Below are 19,264 nucleotides of genomic sequence, written 5' to 3' on the forward strand. Positions count from 1 at the left end.
TGGACCAGGCTGTCTGCTCCCTGCACGGTGACAGTGGTGGTTATTTTGGATTTCATTTGCTGTCCAGGCATAATACAAACCCTTTCTTGCTGAACCTTGAGGACTCCAGTGCACTGCCGGAGCGCATGGGTTATGCGTGTGTGTGGATTAGCTTCTCAGGGTTTCCCGAGTTGGAAGAGGGCACGCCCCCTTGCCTGTGACCAGCATGGCGATCATGCTGGCGGAGGGGGGGGAGGGACCCTTGCCACCTCTCCAGGCTGAGACCTGCCTTTCTCTACACCCTCCAGTCTGAATGGTGAAGTTTGGCCAGGGCAGAGCTTGAAGAACCTTTGTCTCCCCGCTGCTTCCCTTGTCTTGTCCTTCTTGGATGTCGCTGTGTGGCCACCATCCTCCCCACACCCTCTTCTCCCTGCTACCTTAACTTTCCATTTCTCTGCTCTCTCCATTTTCTCTGATCTTCAGCCTCCTCTTTCTTCTCCCCTTAGGTGTTTTAAACCCTGACGGAGAAGGTCGGCTCTTCCCTGTGAGTGTTTGATTCTTCCTGGCTATGCTGTTGGTCCCTAGGTGCTGATGGAGTCTTTGACCGTGGTTTCTGTTTACTGGGCTTCACATCCATCAGATGTCCTTTGGAGAACCCTTTGCAGAGTGGTGCTTGTGGTGGATTGAGAGATTATCAGTGATGGGGAAGTCGCTGGGGAGGATGGCTAACTTTGTTCGGAAGCTCAGCCCCAGTGCCCGAAGACGCTTCTTCAGATAACCAGCGTGTTTCTGTTGGATGTTTAGGATTGCCTCTAGTATTTGTGAGGTCCGTTTGGGTTATTATCACACTGCCCTTGTAAGCCAGACATTGGTGCTGCATGAATAGGTTTGCTTAGCGAATCACGGAAGAGTGATAGATGAACCCCGGGCTTATCAGAGGGTGTGTGTGATCCAGGCACCACAGCACTTTATAAACTTGCGCTTGGCACGACGTTGGTTTCATGGTTCATGAAGCCCTGCTGCTTTGCCAGTGGTAGTCTGACTTAATACACACCAAGGGATGCTTTCTCTGGCTCTTGCTTGTTGACATATCCCTTTTTCTTCTGCTTGGATTTATCCATAACTCCTATTGGAACAGCATTTTTGAGCTCATTAAATCTGTTAATGTGTGTGTCATGCTTAGGACAGAGCCATACACAGAAAGCACTCGGTAAGTAGTAGTGATTGTAATTGTGTTATTATTTAGAGCTTCCCCCCTCTTTCTCCCCTATCCCTCCCTACATGCTCTTTGCCTCTGACTTTCGGTGGTTGTGCTTGGCAAAATGAGGAGACAGATGGCTCCCGGGGGGGTAGAGGAGGGGGCCACAGGTTTTATCTTTCCAGACCTGTCCAGAGCTCTCAAAAAGCTTGCAGAGACCCTGAACATAATGGCAAACCTTAATCCACTCATCACCTGAGGCCATTTTCCTGGAACTTTCTGTCCACCTTGCTCCTTTCTCTCATTAGAAATTTGCCCTCTGCCTGGGAAAGGAGATGAGAGCCCATCAGTGGGATAGGAGAGGACTCTTCCTTAGCAAGTTGTACTTCACAGTATTTAAAATAACAGTAACAGTAATGGGATAACAATTGTAGCGACCATCCCTTGAGTGCCTCTTAAATGCTTAGGATATATGCTTTACATGCACAATGGCTTTTAATCCTACTAAACTGTGCAGTTCATTTGATCCATGGGGGAAACTGAGGTGCAGAGATGGGGTTTTTGCCCAAGTGTAAAGCCAGAGCCTGGACCCCAGTTCTGTCTGTAGAACATTTCCTCTTAACCTCTGTCCCGTAATCCACTGGCCCAGGTGTCCTGACACTGGGATGTACATACCCCTGGGGATACATGAATGAAGCTTTTCCATGGAGGATACAGGCGTGGATGGTTTTAACGGAATCAATTTTCAGATTTTCAGCCTCACATATGGATCCTCCCCTGAAATTGACTGGACTAAGGCCAGGCCTCCCAGGTCCGTGGATCATCCTTCCATTTTCCCAGTCATCCCTCCCACCCCTGCCGCCCTGTTTATAAAGGCGCATCTCTTACTTACCCAACACCAGTCTCCCTCTGGTATGTTGCTCTTGAGTATCAAACCCTTCAGAGGGACCCCAAACAGAGGAACTGTTTGAAATGGGTGGGTGGGAACCTTCTGCTAATTAGGGCGGGCACCGCCACCAGGTGCCCCCTTGCACGCTCTCTCACACTGTTTACATTTGGGGTTAGAAACAGGACGTCTGGGCCCCTTTCTCGTGCTAAGGAATGACATAAATTTTTTCAGATCTCAAAAACATAGCTTGCTCTTGAATTTTTAAAATGAATGATGGGTCTCAGATGGTTAGGTTCTGTTTAAAAATGTGAAAGTTTTATTTTAAAGTGTTACTGTTTATAATAAGCCGGGAATTCTGTCCTTAGAAATGAGTTTATGATGAAAACTTCACATGTCAGCCTAAGAATAGGCAAGGTGGTGCAAGTTTTTCGAATTTCAGAATTCAAAACAAGCTGGATCATTGTACTGTACTTCCCCCTAAGATACTGAAGTTTGGAGTGGACAGTCCCTCAGTTGGTTTCTGCCACAGACCCTTAGGCACCTAAATATATATTTTTTTCCCCTTAGAATGTCAGGGACATCCTAAAGCTCCTAAAGCTCATATACTGCACTCCTGATTAAGCACCCTTGAAATTATATGGGTTTTAGTCAAATGTAAACACACTTCAAATTTTGATGAAACTTTTATATATGAAGTGGGATATATAATCATGTATACCAGAGTGCCTCTTTGGCTCGGTGAGGACTGTTGGAGACATAAATGGTAGAAACCCCTACCAACTGATGTTGGAAAAAAAAAAAAGGACTTTATCTGCTCAAGTAACTGAAAATAGAGGGAAGCATCAGGCTGTCCTGGATCTACTCCTCAAGAAGTCATTACCATGTCTGTTGGCTCTGCTCTCTTGTGTGTTGGCTTTATTCTCAAGCAGTGTCCCCATGGGAAGGCAGGATGGTCCTCAGCCGTACGTCCTACCCACCGCCCCATTGCAGCTGAGGGAGAGCATCTCTACCCCAGGAGATGTGGTGGAAGTCTTGGTCATGATCTGGTTAGAAGGGTTGAGACCACAGCCCTGGAGTGGGTGGAGGGGAGAAGCAGTCAGTCCTCTTTGAATTGCTCAGAGAGTGGGGGAGGGAGTGGTTCCCAAGAGAAGGTGGGCTAGCAGAAACCCCCAAATGCTCAGTGGGAACATTAGCCCGAAGATCTTAAAAGTCCTGTCAAGCCGACCACCAGTCTCTTCTCTAAAACCCTTTTATTCTCCTGGGTCTGCTTCCCTTACACTCTCTACCGGCCAATACTTGCACTGTTATGATACCCATCTACCCAGTGACACAGGGACATTAGTGGTACCTTTTGTTCCCTGCTTCGGTAATTTCAAGACTTTTAAGGAAATGGCCAAAAAAAATCCCTGATGTAGTGTATTTTGTGATTTTTTTTTTTTTAAAGACCATTAGTTATGTGATTAAAGAAAAGAAATTAAGAAATGTAGAATTTCATGTGCATCACTTTGCTTGGGCTGCTGTAACAAAGGACCACAGATGGGGGTGGGGGGAGGGGGGATGGGGTGGGAGGGTTACACAACACATTTATTGCCCTGCAGGTCTAGAGGCTGAAAGTCCAAGATCAGGGTCTCAGCAGGGTTGTATCTTTGGAGGCTTCTCTCCTTGGCTTGTCGATGGCCATTGTTTCTCTGTGTCTTCACATGGTCCCTCTATGTCTGTCTTGTCCCAATCTCCTCTTCTTATGAGGACACCAGTCATACCGGATTAGGGCCCCCGCCCACCCTAATGACCTCATTTAATCTTATCATCGCTTTAACCTGTCTCCAAATACAGTCAATCTCTGGGGTATCAGGGGTTACTACTTCCACCTATGAATTTGGTGGGTTGGGCGGGGGGTGGACAGAATTCAGCCCATAACACCATCAATTGTTTCAAAAATAATGTATACACCTTGTTGAAAACGCAAATTAGTAACAGATTCATCTATGCAAATGCAGACCCACCATTACAGGGTGGTAAGTTGGACTCGGTTTGTTATTTGGGTATACTTTTCCCGTTAGGAGAAGCCGAGAGACGGCGGTGTACGGATGAGAACCGGTTGTGGGTTTCCCAGCGATGCTTGGGATCGGCTGGTGGGATCTGGACCTTTTGCCTCCTTATCTGCAGCTGCCACTGTGGCTCTGGTTCCAGTAACAAATTCCCCCAAATCCCCTGAGGGTGGACTTTGGTTGTGAAACAAGTTTTAGGACTTAAGTGAGGGCGGAGGCTGCCCGGAGGCAGGATTCTCCCATTCGCCCAACAGCTGGTGGCCAAAGCCAGTTTCCTGTACTCTTTCCCTTGGAGCAGGTGGATTATTTGACTTGGAGCTTTGCTGGTGCCCGGCCTGGTGGGGGTAAGAGAGAATCTCCTCATCCTCTGTTTTGTGTCTTAGGGAACCACGTCTGCAAGTGAGGGGGCCTTTATGAGTCGACTTGACCCAAGTCCCTAAAGGGCTGCTGTTGTTTCAGAAACTACTGTCTGTTCACACGCAGGGCTCATCTTTAAACCCCCCACAGATGACAAGCCTGCCCGTGATTCTCCTCGCTGAGCGGTGGGTACCGTTCTCACTCGCGCTAATTATTGTTTTAACGTGGCTCGGGTGTTCGTTGTCTGGTCTGCTGATGTTCGCAGTGGAACATCGCGGCTGGAAGATGGCGGGGGAGGAGTGGGCAACCCCTTGTCAACTTGTCATCTCCTCATCTCCAAAACCCCCCAGATGCCTCGCCCAAAATGTTGCATACCTCCAGTCCAAGAGACTTCCCTACGTAATGCTTCGCCAAGCCCTCTGCTGCAGGACGTGGTTGAAGCGAGCGCCTGTGCACCCCCTGGGAGGCGGGCGAAGTTTTGAAAACTCCATCCACGTCGTCGCGCCCTTTCATGTGCCAGGGTGCATTGGGGTCATGGCTTTAGAGGTTGCCTTTATTGAAAGCCGGTCATAGTCCCTGAGAGTCTAGGACCCAGGAGGTAGAAGTTTTTTTTAAGGTTTTATTTATTTATTTGAGAGAGAGAGAATGAGAGAGAGCACATGAGAGGGGGGAGGGTCAGAGGGAGAAGCAGACTCCCCGCCGAGCAGGGAGCCCGATGCGGGACTCGATCCCGGGACTCCAGGATCATGACCTGAGCCGAAGGCAGTCGCTTAACCAACTGAGCCACCCAGGCGCCCCAGGAGGTAGAAGTTTTGACAGAGCACGGTTTCTTGTTATTTGCTGCTCTCGCCAGTTCAGCCTTGGGTGAGGGGCTTATCGCCTCTGTACCGGCTTCCTGTGGCCGCCGTGACCGAGGACCAGCAACTGGGTCGCCCGAGACAGCAGGGGTATGTTGTTGCACAGTTCTGGAGTCTTGAAGTCCGGAGTCAAGCCACCTGAGGGTGTCAGCAGGGCCGTGCTCGCTCTGCTGACTCTAGGGGAGAGTCCTTCCTCGCCTCTTCCAGCTGCTGGGGTTTGCCTGGATCCTTGGCGGTCCTTGGCTGTCGCCACTCTGGTCACACGGCTGCCCGCTCCCGGCGTGTCGACACATCGTCTGCCCTCTGTGCACAGCTCGGTGTCCAAATTTCCCGTTTTGTGAGGACATCGGTCATATTCAATTAGGGCTCACCCTAAGGACCTCATTTTAACTGGAATCTTCTCCAAAGACTCTGTTTCCAAATACAGTCACATCCTGAGGTCCTGGGGCTTAGGACTGCTACGTCTCTTTTTGGGAAGACACAGCTCAGCCCATAGCTCCCCGAGCTTTATTCTTCTTCCTCACAGGGTCCATTATCTGTTCCCACCTCCCGCGTAAGGATCGAACACAATCACTCAGAGTCAGAGAACACTCTAGAAACTATCTCCCCGGAGTGAGGATGGCAGAATGCCCTATTGGATGTTAGATGTGTTTTATTCCTAGTTTCTGGTACCCGGTGAGCATTTGCATCTGGCACATGACATGTTCGGTGTGATTTTTCCATTAAAAATCCTCTGGGGAGTGTGAATGTTTGACCCGAGCTGTGCGATCGCCAGAAACTCAGAGCAGGTTGGCAGCGGACTTGCAAGGGGGAGCGCTGCCCTGGGGGTCCGGAGACTGCTGTCGCCTGCCTCATCCTGACCTGCCGGCCACTCACCGCTGTCCTGTGATCTACAGTGTGGATGTACGTCCCCCTGAGACATCCGTCCCAACTCTTGCATCTTTCCTGGCGTGCATGGGAGTCCGTGGTAGCTCTCTTGGTTTGTTTTCGTGAGTTGTATTTTGATATTCAACTCTTGTTCACTGGGGCAGAGGCCAAGAATGCTTTCAGAGCCTGTTTCTTTTTTGCTTTGTCTTAGTAACTTGCAGTGGTAAGGGAAAAAAAAAAAAAGCTGCAAAACGAAAACAGCCTTCAAAACCGTCACCCCCAGACATTGAAAGGTTTTGGAGTCTTTAACTCCCTTTTATGTACAGCTTAGTATAGGTTGCTGTCTGAATACATGGACCTCCAGATATTTTCTTGGAGGTGTTCAGGCTGCTCTGAGATCTCACTTCTCTGTTAAGTAGATCTTGACATCGTTCCCATCAACTGGATCAGTGTTTCCAGGGGCTGTGGGTCATCGATGTGGCTTTGCTGTGTTTCCTTCCTTCCCTCCCTCATTCAGAGAGCACGCATCATCTGCTGTCTGCCAGGCGCTATGCTGGGTGCTGGGGTGAGGAGACCCTGCTTGCATGGAGCTCTCCTTCCTTATGGCCTGTGGTTCATTGTGGTTCATAGCACCTGGGACACGTTGTCTCCCTGCTCTCTGTCCTGTTCACGCACAAAGCTACTTCCTTTGACATTTGCCACGTATTCGAGGCTAAAAGCTCCCATATATCTAACTCCACTTGGTATTTATTGGGTTGTTACACCAAATTTTGCAAAGCCAGAGGCATCGCTTGGTTAGAAGAAATCCCCTCTCTCACTCCCAAGAGGCTGCTCAGCGGGCTTTGATGATCCGTAAAACCCAGCTCCGTTTCTCACACGAGAGAGCTTGTAACTTTTTTTGCCTTTTCTGAATTTGAGTCCTTTATAGAGTATTTTGAGAGCTGGGCCCCGTCGGGCAGGTTTTACGTCCATGCCTCTTGGTGGGCAACGAAGTCCTGGGATCCATTTTGTTACCTGGCTGCCTCGCGTGGTGCCACCCCTGGAAGCCTTACATTGCAAGAAGTGTTCTTCTCACGGTGAGATTTAGATGTGGTCACTGAAGCGGGAATGCCGGAAGGGGCTACTGGTGTCTCCACGCCGCGTGCAAGTGTCAGCAGCCATCTTGCAGAAGAGTGGAGAGCGTTTGTTGCCTCGTTCCCTTCTGATGGGGAAGAGCGTAAATGGGTCCTGCTGTGGGGAGCTGGCCCAGCCAGTTTGATCCTTCCAGACCTCCCATCCACTTCCTGCTGGATAAAATTGGGAGAGGACTTGTTTACAGAAACTACAGTGAGCTGTCCTGGAAAATAACTTCTCAGGGAGTAAGGGGCTGGGAGGAAGGTTTCTACGTGGATGGGAGAAGGAACGGGTAGGAGGTGTCTCTGAAAGTTGCACAGTGGGTTGGTTTTGTCTTAAGATGACTCTTGTACCCTCCCTCTGCATCTTATAGAGATGCAGACCTCTTTGGGGCGCCAAAGAGACGTGTGGACCAACTGGTTTATCTGGCAGATGGGGACACTTATGCCCGGGAGGTCCAAGGGACCTGTCCAAGATCACACCAACTTAATGGTGAAGCCTGGGTCCCCTGACTTCCAGCCTCTGGCTGCCTTCCCCCAGCCCAGGCTACCTTCCACGTGATTCGGTGGCTCTTTAAACATGACTGAGGCTGTTACCAGGCAGGTGTCCCCCCCCACCCCCAAACCGAGAAGTGGCCCGGCCCTCCTGGTAATGGTTGGGTACCTTTTGGGTTGCTCCAGCCGTGGCCACGTTGATGCCGGAAGGAATAGCAGGGCTGGGTCTTGTTTTTTAAGTGGGGTCTCATTGCTACGATTATTGAATGCATCTTTTAAAGATGAATATAAAACAGCTACCCTCCCAAGCAAATCATAAAACAAATTATGCCCTTGCCACCCAGAACTACGGAGAAATAGCAGGCTCTTCATGGCACAGAGAGTAACGGCTGCAATATTAAAACAATGATGAGAAAACCAGGATCCGATAGCTGGAAGGCAGGGAGGAGAACAGTCCCTTCATCCCCCAGGGATAATGGGTCTCCACGACAGGTCCCTGTGATTTATTGTGCTTCATGTACTTGTTTTTATTTGTCCCCTTCAACACGGAGCTTTGTCACTGAAGAGATTTGATAATGGCCTGTTTGCAGTCACTTAGACTCCGTAATGAAGCGCCACATTTTTGGCTGTCTGGAGATCCCCTGCTTCATTGGCATGCCCCCTCCAATTTCACCTTCACTGGCTGAGATGGGGTGGAGTGAGATAAGGACTTCTTTGCCTCCCTGGTGTATTCCGGTCAGGCCCAACCCCTGCCCCAGGGCCGGGCTCACTTGGTGGCGGAGCAGACCTGGCCTGCCTCCCTCTCCTCCTGCTACGCAGGGGCAGCAGGAAGGAACCCCTTAGTCCGCCCATAATAATAGATCCCGGGGACTTGGTTTTCATGAACCTCAATGAGAGTTTACTGCTCACAGCTTTTGGGGTAAGCCAAAAAATAAAAGCAGAGAAGTGGATGTGGGAGGTTTTCCAAAAGAACAGGCTTGACTTAAAGGCCGCAGGTGTTCTGATTGAGGTGGTCAGCTGCTTTGCAGAGAAGATGTGTCTCGTTCATTCGTTGTGAGCGAGTCAACCTGAGGTTTCATTTCAGCTTCCTCCCGGGGCCTGGGGGAAGGGAGCTCCTCAGAGGACTGGCCTTCCTCAGGCAAAACTGCCCCTGACCTGCTACAGCGTGGGCAGAGAATTCCCGAAGCAAAAGATAGAGGGAAATGCCTAGAAAAGAGACCCCCAAGTCTTTTCTAATCCCGAGTTTCCTGTCTCTGAGCCCCTTTCCTGGTGTTCTGCCATCGGGTCTGGTCAGTGGGGAGGCTGCTGTATGGCCTCGAGGGCAGTGTTGGGAGAGACTGACTTTTACTGTGAGCTTTTCTGGATACCGGGAGAGAACAGGGATCTAATTACAGGAAGCCCAGACAGCAAAAAAACTTCTTTAAAACGCAGAATGGTCAGTAAAGGTCAGGAGCACACGAAGGATGGGTATGGGGGGTGGTCAGCATCCTGGGCACCTGTAGGTGGTGTGCCCCCCTGTAGGTGGGGTACCGCAAACACCGTTTTGTTTGCACATTCTAGCAGGGTGACGGCCTCACTGAGGGCGAGGTGGTGCTGACACTGTTATGTTGCTCTTGGGTCTTTATGATTCCATTGATATGAGGTACCCAGAGGAGTCAAATTCATAGAGACAGAAAGCATGGTGGTTGCTGGGGCCTGGGGAGAGAGGAGAATGGGTGGTTAGCCCTTGACGGTTGCAGAGTTTCAGTTTGGGAAGATGGAAAAGCTCTAGAGGTGGATGGTGGTGACGGTTGCACAACAACGGGAATGCATTTAATTTCACTGAATTACACACTGAAAAACGGTCGCAGTGGCAAATTTTGTTAGGTGTATTTTACCACAGCGGAAAGAATAGTGGTTCTCTGTGCCCCCACCTGCCGATGTTCATGCTCTTGTGTAATCCCTTGCACATGGCACGAGTGGGACTTGGATCTTGCAATAGGACACAGCAGGGGTGATGGGATGTTGCTTCTGCGACTGTGTTCGCCGGCTGACTTGCTGTAGAGGCTCTCCTTGTTGGCTTGATGAAGTCGGCATGCTGGGGAAACCCACATGGCCAGGAGCTGTGGTGAACCCCCAGCCTGCAGCCAGCAAGGAGGCTCGCCCCTCTGTCCTACAGCACAAGGACTCGAGCGAGCCTGTAGGTGGCTCCTCCCCCAGAGCCTGCACAGAAGGACACCCCGTGGACACCTTGAGCACAACCTTGCGTGTCTCTAAGCAGAGGACCCAGCTAAGCCGTGGCCAGACTCCCGAGCTGCAGAAGCCATGAGATAATGAATGTGTGCTGGTTTCAGGCCACCAACTGGGTGATGATTTGTTACACAGCAGTAGACAACTAATACAGAGCCTCACAGGAGACTTGGTCTGGATTTATTCCATTCTAGTTTTCCATCCACCCTGGTCCCTTCAAACCTCCATCTTCCCTTCTTGTCCACTGGGAGTGTGCAGATCTTTCTATTTTCTGTTTATGTTCACTTACATTCATTGTTAGAGCCACTTCACCCTTCTGGTTCCTTCTGACTCGCCTTTGGTTTTGTGGTCTGAGGGGATGGGACACAGCCCCTGTTGGCAGGAAGAAGAGTAGTTTTCCGTGCAATGAGGGACTTTGCCAGAGACTCAGGGTACCAGCTCTGCTTACCTGGGCAGGTGACTGCTTCTCTCCATCCCTCACCTGCTTGCCCATTGGCCAGTAGCTTAACCTGATCTCTTGCCTCTTAGTTACAGTGCTCACTCTACAAACTGCAGGTAATCAGATTTTCTGGGGTGGCTCTGATTTCAAAGATTCTGCCCCATTTGTTGTCCCCGTAAACCATGAAACTGTCCCAGATGCTCTGTTTTGGTATCTAAACTCTTTTTGGACTGGCTCCCTTGCAGTGAATCAATAAGAGCTGTTGCCATTTTTTGAGCACCTGCTGTATGTCAGACCCGTGATTAATGATTCCCCTTGTGTCTTCCCATCAGCCCCAGTGAGGTGGATATCATGAAGCCTGATTTACACAGGAGCATGCTGAGATGCACTGGGGTTTATTTTCCTGTCCAAGGTCACATGGAGAGCGTGTGTGTCCAAACCAGGATTAGAACTCTGAAACTGTCCTCTAACTTGTCTGGGCTCACTGCCTCGGAAGAGGACGGGGGTATTCCTGCCAGGTCCTGTGTCCCAGTTTTGCTTGGAAAATAGGGTTGCTGCACGCAGGCCACCTGGAGGTTTCTGATAATTTCTTCCTGGTGGACCCCAGCGGGACAATGTGGGGTAGAGGGCACAGCTGAACCCTCAAGCTGAAATAGGGAGGGAGACCAGGTGGTCAGGAAGGGAGGTGCCAGTTGGGCTTGGCAGCCCTGGTGGGCAGAATGAGGGGTCCAAAGTGGTTCTCAGCCTTGGCTGTATGTTGGAATCATCTGGAGAGCTCTAACATCTACTGATGTCTGGGCCCCACCTCCAGAAATTTTGATTCAACTGGTTTGGGGTGCAGCTTGGGTACGGGGGATCCAAAACTCCCCAGGAGATGAGCACATGCAGCTGAGATTCAGCACACTGCACGGAGGCCCTCCACGTGGCGGGAGGTTGGGCAGGGGGTCAAGTGGACGGAGGCCAAGGGTAGGGGCGTGGTCCCAAACACCACCACACTCCCCCATCCCCATTTAGAGGCAGACTCCGTGTTTATAGCCTTGGTCTTATAGAGTCCAGCCCACAGGACTGGCTTCCAGGAGCCCCGTTCGGGGACCCAGTGAGGCAAGCTCATAGTTTGCTATGGATTTGGTGGAGCCCTTCATCTTTAGTGCCATCATTTCATCACTACTCAACACACAGTGAAGGGGAGAGAGGGGTGGGGATCCACACCCCAAAGGCCTTACTAAGTCAGCTGCTCATGTCTGCATGGACTGCTTTTTGTTATTGTCTGGAGTTAGTGGTTAAATCTGGGGTGTGCCATTTCCCACGTAGCTGCAGTGCCCCTTGATGAGTGGTGGTAGATTGCGGGCATCTCCTGGGTAGGACCCGAGATTTGATCTGCTGGAGTGAATGGCATGATGACTTACCCATCATGGGTGCTGTGTACAGCCTGAGCTGGGGATTGGTTCAAAAAGCTTTTAAGAATTGAAGCATAAGGAGCCTGAGGTCACTTGGGGAAGGGACTTCACACTTGGTGATTTTTGCCCTGTTTAATTTGTAACTCTCTGTTAACTCCACCCACCGCCTTTTGTACCCCGCTCTATTTTTTCCTATATGTAGCGTCACTGTTTGTAAATTCACTGTGTGACTTGCTTGAATGTAAGCTGATGGCGGCAGGCATTTCTATCCCCTTATGTCTTGCACACGGAAGGCTCTTGAAAATATTTGCTGCATGAAGGAACAAATGGTGGCTTGTAGCTGGTATCCTTGTGACCCGGAGGGGGAAATGGACTACTTTTTCCCTTGGTTGAGCTCTGGGAGGAACTGCAGGCTTTCCTAGGTCAGGAGGAATGGAAAGCTATGGGTTAATTTTCTTTTACCTACCCTCTTGGAGCGGGTGTCTTCTTTCTTAATTAAAATGTATTTTTTTATTAGCAGTTACCTTGTAATGGAAAATGACAGTTCTGCAGGCTTTAGTCTTTTATGTCTTCCAAACTGAGCCCTTTCCCCTGCTGTGGCTTTAATAATGCATCATTTCATAAGTTCACGGACTTTAATGTGCTTCTGCTGAGCCTCTAGTCTCAGGTAGGTAGTTAAATGAAAATTAACCATCGTGGGTTTGATTCAAAGTCACCTCTTCACCTTCTTTTGTATCCTCTCCCTCACCTCATGTATGCAAAACACTGTCACGTTTTTCTTCTTTTAGTGAGAGGGCGTGATGTGTGTGTGCATGCGGGCTCCCGTGTGTGAATGGATATATTGATTTATTTCGTAATCTGAGATCCATGAAAAACATAACAATGTGTACAGACAAGGTTTTGAAATTTTGCCTCTCCAGCTAAAGTACAGTGGAGTCTAGGGACTGGACTGGACTGGAGAAAACGAATATTTAGTGAGAGTGTTGCTGTCGTACCAGATTTAGGACTCACAGTGGCTGCTGGTGAATTGTCATGTGTCTTGACAAGTCTCTGAAAGCCACTCCATTTTCAGTCATTCATTCATTCACTCACTCATTCATTCAGTGCCTGAGGATTATTTTTTCATGTTGGAAGGCTCCTGGGTGGTGGATGTGATATGCCTTGTGCGTTAATGGTCTTGATTCTTCATACCTTTCTGAATTCCTGGAATTCCTTCCTAAAGTTTGTGGTGTATTTCTGCCACTTTTGAGTTTGGACTCAACTGGGTGACTTGCTCTGACCTGAAGGATGAGGCAGAGGTGACAGTGTGCTAGCTCTGACCCTAGACCTTAGAAGACCTTATGTTTTCTGCTTTTCTGTCCCACTCTGCCTTTGCCATGAGAGCAGCATGCCCTGGTAGCCTGCTCTTCTGAGGAGGTGCAGGATGAGAGACACTTGGAGCAGAGCCTGCAGTGAGAAGCTAAGCCCACCTTAAATCTCCTGAGTCCCAGCTGGCCTGCAGACGCTTGAGTGAAGATAAGTGATGGTTGCCTCAAGACACTGCTTTCTGGGAGGGTTTGTTACACAGCCTTATGATGTGACAGGTGGCCCCATAGAGGGATATTAATATGACTCAGGTATGGATCCTCAGGTCTTGGAGTTTGGGCACGATGGTGGTGGGGCCGGGACAAGATCATTAGCTCCCACAGGGCAGAGAAGGTGCTTCAGTGGCCTGAAAAAAGACTCAGTAAAGGTAGTTCAAGGAAGAAGAGTGTGCTGGGTGAATGATCAGGGAAGGCCTCAAGGAAGGGGTGGCCTTTTGAGAAGGTGTTCTTTGACTACGTTATCAAAGTTCAGAATCGAGGACCATTGACTGGGTTTCTGAGTTTAGAATATGTGATGTTTCAAAATTGATTTCTCATCAAAGCTAATAGCATTGATGCCAACTTCCCATTAAATATCTTATGACTTCGCTTTCACTGGACCAAAGAAGACTCTTTTTTTTTTTTTTTATGTTATGTTAATCACCATACATTACATCATTAGTTTTTGATGTAGTGTTCCATGATTCATTGTTTGTGTATAACACCCAGTGCTCCATTCAATACGTGCCCTCTTTAATACCCATCACCGGGCTAACCCATCCCCCCACCCCCCTCCCCTCTAGAACCCTTAGTTTATTTCTTAGAGTCCATAGTCTCTCATGATTCGTCTCCCCCTCCCAATTTCCCCCCTTCATTTTTCCCTTCCTACTATCTTCTTTTTTTTCACATATAATGTATTATTTGTTTCAGAGGTACAGGTGTGTGATTCATCAGTCTTACACAGTTCACAGCACTCACCATAGCATATACCCTCCCCAGTGTCCATCACCCAGCCACCCCATCCCTCCCACCCCCCACCACTCCAGCAACCCTCAGTTTGTTTCCTGAGATTAAGAATTCCTCATATCAGTGAGATCGTATGATACATGTCTTTGTCTGATTGACGTATTTTGCTCAGCATAATACCCTCCAGTTCTATCCACGTCATTGCAAATGGCAAGATTTCATTCCTTTTGATGGCTGCATAATATTCCATTGTATGTATACACCACATCTTTATCCATTCATCTGTCGATGGACATCTTGGCTCTTTCCACAGTTTGGTTATTGTGGACATTGTTGCTATAAACATCAGGGTGTACGTACCCCTTCGGATCCCTACATTTGTATCTTTGGGGTAAATACCCAGTAGTGCAATTGCTGGGTCGTATGGTAGCTCTATTTTCAACTTTTTGAGGAACCTTCATACTGTTTTCCAGAGTGGCTGCACCAGCTTGCATTCCCACCAACAGTGTAGGAGGGTTCCCCTTTCTCCGCATCCCCGCCAACATCTGTCGTTTCCTGACTTGTTAATTTTAGCCATTCTGACTGGTGTGAGGTGGTATCTCATTGAGGTTTTCATTTGGATTTCCCTGATGCCGAGCGATGTTGAGCACTTTTTCATGTGTCTGTTGGCCATTGGATGTCTTCTTTGGAAAAATGTCTGTTCATGTCTTCTGCCCATTTCTTGATTGGATTATTTGTTCTTTGGGTGTTGAGTTTGATAAGTTCTTTATAGATTTTGGATACTAGCCCTTTATCTGATATGTCATTTGCAAATATCTTCTCCCATTCTGTCGGTTGTCTTTTTGTTTTGTTGACTGTTTCCTTTGTAAGGAAATGGTCCAATTTCATTCTTCTGCATGTGGCTGTCCAATTTTCCCAACACCATTTGTTGAAAAGACTGTCTTTTTTCCACTGGACATTCTTTCCTGCTTTGTTGAAGATTAGTTGACCATAGAGTTGAGGGTCCATTTCTGGGCTCTCTATTCCTTTTTTTTTTTTTAAGATTTTATTTATTTATTTGAGAGAGAGAGAATGAGAGACAGAGAGCATGAGAGGGAGGAGGGTCAGAGGGAGAAGCAGACTCCCTGCCGAGCAGGGAGCCCGATGCGGGACTCGATCCTGGGACTCCAGGATCATGACCTGAGCCGAAGGCAGTCGCTTAACCAACTGAGCCACCCAGGCGCCCTGGGCTCTCTATTCTGTTCCATTGATCTATGTGTCTGTTTTTGTGCCAGTACCATACTGTCTTGATGATGACAGCTTTGTAATAGAGCTTGAAGTCCGGAATTGTGATGCCACCAGCTTTGCTTTTCTTTTTCAACATTCCTCTGGCTATTTGGGGTCTTTTCTGATTCCATACAAATTTTAGGATTATTTGTTCCATTTCTTTGAAACAAGTGGATGGTATTTTGATAGGAATTGCATTAAATGTGTAGATTGCTCTAGGTAGCATTGACATCTTCACAATATTTGTTCTTCCAATCCATGAGCATGGAACGTTTCTCCATTTCTTTGTGTCTTCCTCAATTTCTTTCATGAGTATTTTATAGTTTTTGGAGTACAGATCCTTTGCCTCTTTGGTTAGATTTATTCCTAGGTATCTTATGGTTTTGGGTGCAATTGTAAATGGGATCGACTCCTTAATTTCTCTTTCTTCTGTCTTGTTGTTGGTGTATAGGAATGCCACTGATTTCTGTGCATTGATTTTATATCCTGCCACTTGACTGAATTCCTGTATGAGTTCTAGCAGTTTTGGGGTGGAGTCTTTTGGGTTTTCCACATAAAGTATCATATCATCTGCAAAGAGTGAGAGTTTGACTTCTTCCTTGCTAATTTGGATGCCTTTTATTTCTTTTTGTTGTCTGATTGCTGTGGTTAGGACTTATAATACTATGTTGAATAGCAGTGGTGAGAGTGGACATCGCTGCCGTGTTCCTGACCTTAGGGGGAAAGCTCTCAGTTTTTCCCCATTGAGAATGATATTCACTGTGGGTTTTTCATAGATGGCTTTTATGATATTGAGGTATGTACCCTCTATCCCTATACTCTAAAGAATTTTGATCAAGAAAGGATGCTGTACTTTGTCAAATGCTTTTTCTGCATCTATTGAGAGGATCATATGGTTCTTGTTCTTTTATTAATGTATTGCATCACATTGATTGATTTGCAGATGTTGAACCAACCTTGCAGCCCAGGAATAAATCCCACTTGGTCGTAGTGAATAATCCTTTTAATGTACTGTTGGATCCTGTTGGCTAGTATTTTGGTGAGAGTTTTTGCATCCATGTTCATCAGGAATATTGGTCTGTAATTCTCCTTTTTGATGGGGTCTTTGTCAGGTTTTGGGATCAAGGTAATGGTGGCCTCATAAAACGAGTTTGGAAGTTTTCCTTCCATTTCTATTTTTTGGAACAGTTTCAGAAGAATAGGTATTAATCTTCTTTAAATGTTTGATAGAATTCCCTTGGGAAGCCATCTGGCCCTGGGCTCTTGTTTGTTGGGAGATTTTTGATGACCTCTTCAATTTCCTTAGTGGTTATAGGTCTGTTAAGGTTTTCTATTTCTTCCTGGTTCAGTTTTGGTAGTTGATACATCTCTAGGAATGCATCCATTTCTTCCAGATTATCTAATTTGCTGGCATATAGTTGCTAATAATATGTTCTTCTAATTGTTTGTATTTCTTTGGTGTTGGTTGTCATCTTTTTCATTCATGATTTTATTTATTTGGGTCATTTCTCTTTTTGATAAGTCTGGCCAAGGGTATATCAGTCTTATTAAATCTTTCAAAGAACCAGTTCCTAGTTTCGTTGATCTGTTCTACTGTTCTTTTGGTTTCTATTCCATTGATTTCTGCTCTGATCTTTATGATTTCTCTTCTCCTGCTGGGTTTAGGCTTTATCTGCTGTTCTTTCTCCAGCTCCTTTAGGTGTAGGGTTTGGTTGTGTATTTGAGACCTTTCTTGTTTCTTGAGAAAGGCTTGTATTGCTATATACTTTCCTCTTAGGACTGCCTTTGCTGCATCCCAAAGATTTTGAACAGTTGTGTTTCATTTTCATTTGTTTCCATGAATTTTTTTAATTCTTCTTTAATTTCCTGGTTGGCCCATTCATTCTTTAGTAAGATGCTCTTTAGCCTCCATGTATTTGAGTTCTTTCCAACTTTCCTCTTGTGATTGAGTTCTAGTTTCAAAGCACTGTGGTCTGAAAATATGCAGGGAATGATCCCAGTCTTTTGGTACCAGTTAAGACCTGATTTGTGACCTAGGATGTGATCTATTCTGGAGAATGTTCCATGGGCACTAGAGAGAAGAATGTGTATTCTGTTGCTTTGTGTTGGAATGTTCTTAATATATCTGTGAAGTCCATTGGACCAAAGAAGACTCTTAAGACTTAAAGCTACATTGGTGTCAGAGAGCAGCACCTCCCTTTGATGACCACCAATATTTACAATGCTTATCACAAAGAACTGCCCAGTGTGTATTTGGCATACCTACTGAGTGCCAGGGATGTGATTGCTCAGCACTTTATAGGCATGATCTCATGTAATCCTCATCATCACCTACGAAGCAGTGATAGCTACTAATGTTAATTCCATTTTCCAGGTAAATTAAGCAAGCCAGAGAGGGTGGGTAACTTGCTAAGCCACGCGGTAACATTCTACTCCCTGTACCTGTCTCTCCCATTAGATTGACATCCTCTCCATTCATTTTTGTATGACTAGCACATAGGATGATGTTTTGCACACAGTAGGTGCTCAGATGGCATCTGTTAAATGAAAAAAAAAAAGAATAAATCTATTAAGAAGGACTAGTATTTATATGGAAATTATAGCTGGTAAGGAGATGGGTTTCTGGATTGATCTTTATAAAAGAGTGAGGCCAGGTCAGTGATGGAGATCCTGGAAATATTTATAGGTATTGGGGAGAGCACAGAAAAGATAGGTAGCACCTTCTGGAAGTGGTGAACTCTGAGATGAGTCGTCAGTGAGTCTGAATTCGGCAAGGGAAAAGCAAGGGGCTTCCCTGCAGAGGAGCCGTGAGTTTACAGAAACCATACACCCGTCCCCCAGTGCCCAGTGTGGCTTCTGGGACACGGCAGGTGCTCATTTATAAATGTTTGTTGTTCTGGTGTGTTGGGTGAGGGGGGTGCTTGCAGTGAAACTTGTGAGCTCTTGTGACCAACAAAGCTGTGAAAACTTGAGTCTCTACAATCTCATAACCTTTTTGTTTCCAGCTTCCCTAATGCTTGTCACTTTAGGGAAGCTGAGGCAGCCCAACAGAAGGAACTGGGACCCATTCTTGTCTTAAACAACTTGAGGAATTTTTGCCTAGTAAGCCTGGCTCATCACCAAGATAATGATTCTCTTGAAGAGAGCTAGGAATTCGGAATTCTGCAGGTATTAAATAAATTTGGAGTGGCTCGTGCTAGTTCAAACCTCAATAGGCTTAGACCCAGCGACTCTCGGGTTTTGAAGCTATTTACTGATGACTCTCAACTTGACCCAGACCTGAATCCTAGCCCCAGCACTTACCTGGGAGAATTTGGTGACGTTCTGTAATAGTTTTCTGAGCCTCTGTTTCTTCATCTGTGAAATCAAGATAAAAATCCACATCCTAGAGTTATACAGGTTAATTAAAAGAAAAAAAAAAGGCTAAGATTTCTTTTTCTTTTTTCTTTCTTTTTTTGTTTTAGCACCAGCTATGCACCAGGAACTCTTTTTAACCTCTGCATGAATGGATTCATTTGACATTCTGAATCCTCACAGAAAACCCTATGATGGGATAAATTGGATGATGATCCCCACCTTACAAATGAAGTTTGATAACTCCACTAATAGCTACAGGGCTAAGGTGGGGGAGAACTAGGATTTGAACCCCTCAGGGTCATGCTCCTAACCCTTCAGCTGTACTGAGTCTGTCCCTAAAACTTAGTAGGTACCCACAAATCTTTGGTTTCCTATCCCCTTCTCTTTGCAGACCTGTCCACCATTGCTCTTTGCCACTCCTGAGGAACCAGTGTGTCTGCCAGGCTGGGAAGGTTTGGCAGGCAT

General features: G+C 47.1%; 1 protein-coding gene across 5 annotated transcripts in view; it reads left to right on the top strand.

Moving 5' to 3' along the window:
* The window catches only part of LARGE1 (LARGE xylosyl- and glucuronyltransferase 1), a 513,801-nt gene that overhangs the window by 12,053 nt on the left and 482,484 nt on the right, over positions 1–19,264 (top strand). Inside the window, exon 1 of one of the 5 annotated variants that reach the window (XM_054506846.2) lies at positions 4,120–4,458. The exons of the other annotated variants lie outside the window; for them this stretch is intronic. The gene's annotated coding sequence lies outside the window, so the exon portion shown is untranslated. Of the gene's footprint in view, positions 1–4,119; positions 4,459–19,264 lie in introns of those variants that run through there. 5 annotated transcript variants of the gene reach the window in all.

This window comes from Mirounga angustirostris, unplaced genomic scaffold (assembly GCF_029215605.1).
Source record: "Mirounga angustirostris isolate CCGP_5_RB_7025 unplaced genomic scaffold, mMirAng1.0.hap1 SCAF_5, whole genome shotgun sequence".
Lineage (NCBI taxonomy): Eukaryota > Metazoa > Chordata > Mammalia > Carnivora > Phocidae > Mirounga > Mirounga angustirostris.